The following is a 3548-nucleotide window of genomic DNA, read 5'->3' as shown; positions in this document are numbered from 1 at the left end:
CGAGAATAGACGCCCTTGCCTAATGCTCCCCGCATTCTTTTCCAGGCCGGTCCGTGTTTCCAGGGCACAAGGGTGAGCAACTGAGCAGGAGTTATCATCTCTCGGCACCCTCGAGCCCTGCTGCACCAAAGGGAAGGAAGAAAGGCAGCCGCCAGGACGTGGGTGCCCCGAGGACGGTGTGAGATGACCGGGATAGGGCAGCCCGGGAGATGACAGGGATGGGGCAGCCTGGCTGGCGTTGTTTCCTGACGGCGGAGGGGAACCAGAATGCAGCCCACAGAGTGCTGCTATCGCACGGCAGCTTGCACTTTAATGCGTTTTGCCCTGTGATAAAAAAATTACACAGATTACAGCTAAACATGGAAAATATGATTCATCCAGTCTCCAGAGCACTGTTTCCTCCGTTTATCAAGCCCGGAACGCGGAGCCCGCTGTCCGCAGCTGCGCTGCTCCTGCAGCGGCTGAGGTGAGGCGAAGGCCGCGGGCCCTGTGGCGTCCCTGGGGAGCTGTCTGCTCGGCTCCATCTCCTCCCGCCCTGTCTCCCTTCTTTCCAAACGCAGATAACAGGATCCTGTGCGTGCTCATACGACATGGAGGGAAAGTTTGGAAGAGCTGGGCAGGTGTGGGGATAGCTAGGGGTGCTCCTGGTGTTGGTGAGCCGGCCTGCTGTGCTGTGGGAGCCCCCCTCAGTGCCTGCAGCCTCCCCAGGGCCCTGGGAAATCGTCAGGGTTTTCCTCCTCCTCTCACCTTGGTCTGCCATTTTCTTCCAGTGCTCTGGTGCAACGTGAATGCCTACAGCAGCGCCTAAACCCAGACTTGCTGCTTCTCTTTGATGAAAACAAGGTACTGTGTTCCGTGTATCAAAGTGCTATTGAGAGCAGATAAAGTGTAGTGGATGCACAAGGGAAACTATGACTTGCTTTATTTGTGTAGATAAAAGTAACGGCCCATTTGCAAAGGTACAAAGGTTTCCTGTAGTAACGTGATTGCGGTTAAGCCTATATTCAGAAGGAGAATGCTGAAGTTACTTAGTTTGCTTCCTGAATGTGCACAATTGAACATACTAATTATTTTATTGAAGATGCAGGAGCCACATCCAAAGCACCTGTATAACTCCACTTGTAGCTCCGGTACAGCCATATACATCAACTGGTTTAGCGCTGGGCAAATAAACAGTTCTCGCTTCTTATCCACCAGCACATTCGATTTACAGTAGCCACATGAATTTGGAGACTACAGCAAAAATGCTATAGGGCTTTGCATTCCTCGCAGGAGTTAGAGTTTTAACTGGGTAAGAGAACTAGAAAAGAGATCAGAAATTGTAGTAGAAGATTTAATATTTGAAATTTTTCATTCATATCTGATTCATTACCTGATTTTGTTGTCATAGAAGCCTCAGGATCCATCAAGGACTCAGAGCTTTTAAGTTTCAATTAAAACACCATCCTTTCACTTGAAACCATAAGAAGTAAGTAGCTCATTGTGCGGGTGTGAAGGAACAGACAGCACATAATCATGTTAGGGCAAATTAATTTTATACCTGTCTGTCAGCCGAACTGTTGATGTGCTGTTCATAGCCTTCCCCAGCAGAAGGTAACATTGCTGTACTAAGCTTCAGTGAGGGTGGACAAACCTAGGGGAGGTTTACTCTGCCTTTGGGCAAGTCTGAGGACTTAACCTGTCCCTCACCTCAAATACAGAAACCATACGGAAATATAAGATTTTACTGCCATTTCCTTCCTACATTCTCACCTAAGCCATGTGCTGTCACCCCTTTGTTGGGAGTAGTTAGCCCCACAACTGGGTCAAGGCAGGGACCTTTGGGGCAATCCTGACCTCTCTCGATGCAGTGCCCAGTGGTGAAGCCTGAACTGCTGCCGGGGATGGTGTGAGCTGATCCAGGGGACTGGGCACCGAAAGCCCTGTGCCTCTGCCTGTCCTGCTCTGCTTGCGTTGCCACTGCAGGTGGTAGCCAGGGAGAGCAGTGGTGATAAACAGCATGGAAACAGATGATAAACAGGTCGAGAAGTTCATGTTCCCTGTCAATACTGCACAACAAGTGCAGCATCCCAGCAGAGTGACAGCAACTCCTAAAACTGGTGTTTCTGCATTCACACTCAACTATGTGCCCATGCCCTGAGTCCAGCAAAGTGAGTGAGTGATGCTGAAGAACTGAAGTCTGGTGCTTCATATGCCTGTCTTTAGGAGAGCGAACTCTCATTTCTAGCTCTACCTCGGCCTCTTGTATTTTGGGAACATTGCTTAAAAACACATTTTTCAGAACAATGCATCGGAAACTTCCTTTGATACAGCTTCCATGAGTGAATTAAATCCTAGAAGCTGGTCTATGAGAGGGTATTTTAATTTGTGTTTGATGACAGGACGTGGGAGAGTTTCCCAACCCTGCCAAGACAATGCCTGGACACTGGTGATTCCCTTTTTGCTCTCCATGATCTAGTTTCCATCAGAAGAAATCCTCCATGTTGGGAGGGAGAGACAGCTTGCTCCACTCAGCTCTCCATCATCTGGACGAACCCCAGCTTAGCCTCCCTAAGATGAGGCTAAAATACCTATTGGTGCTGATGGAACAGCTTGACCATAAAGTGAGCTTCTGCTAGGGCACTCAGGATTAGGTTAAGGGAAACTGCTCATAAGAAAGTGGAGAGAGAGCCCTAGAGACATTAAATATTTTAGTTACACAGTTTGTTTCGGGTGTTTAAATGCATGCAGGGATTAACACTTTAGCACTGTCCACCCAAACTCAAAATGTCAGCCTAATAAAATTTGCAAAAGTTTATGCAAATATTGAAAGTAGAGGATTAAAGAAAGATTATTGGAAATAGAGACCTTGAAGAAGTAAAAGAGTTTTATAACTTGTTACTGTTATTTTGACCTTTCAGTATGTTTTCCTAAGTTTTATTATGAGGCAATATTATGTTTGGAAAGGAGGTGTATGACCTGTGAGGTAGTGTTCAGTGGGGAAGATTGCATAAGCAGTGAGGAACCACGCTGGGTAGAGTAAATTAAATACAATTTTATTCATCTGGTTTCCTAAGTCACTTGGCTCTCTGTGGCCCAGCACAGACGCACATGCAGAGCAGCCATGAAATTGTAAGTTTGTGCAGTTCTGAAGGGAGAATAAATGACAAAATCTTTTTTTTTTTAAAGCACACATGACTTCTTCCTTCCTTTACAAAGCAGAAGGTTGGGAATGCAATCACTGGCATTCTTGTCAAGAAAGACCACTAGGCCAGGTGACCCTTTTAGCCTCTGAGCTTGAATCTTTTTCTGTGTTTGGTCAAAGTACTACTGTCGTCCTTGCAAGTAGTATCTCCTGCTGACTGTGCTTCTTGGTTGTAGCTTTGTGTCTGGTTTTCTCCATGGACATGAGACCCATTAGAAGAACATTTAGTGGTCTCTTCACTCAGTGACAGCATCTCAGGTGGTGCCTTCAAGTGTCACCCTGCACTAGAACGAGCAATTCTCAGGCCCTACAGTTTTGCTTGTAGGTGGGTATTCTCCATAGTCACCCAATCTGCACAGCCCTG

This window comes from Cariama cristata, unplaced genomic scaffold (genome assembly GCF_000690535.1).
Source record: "Cariama cristata isolate BGI_N322 unplaced genomic scaffold, ASM69053v1 scaffold2834, whole genome shotgun sequence".
NCBI lineage: Eukaryota > Metazoa > Chordata > Aves > Cariamiformes > Cariamidae > Cariama > Cariama cristata.
This window is presented reverse-complemented; position numbering follows the sequence as displayed.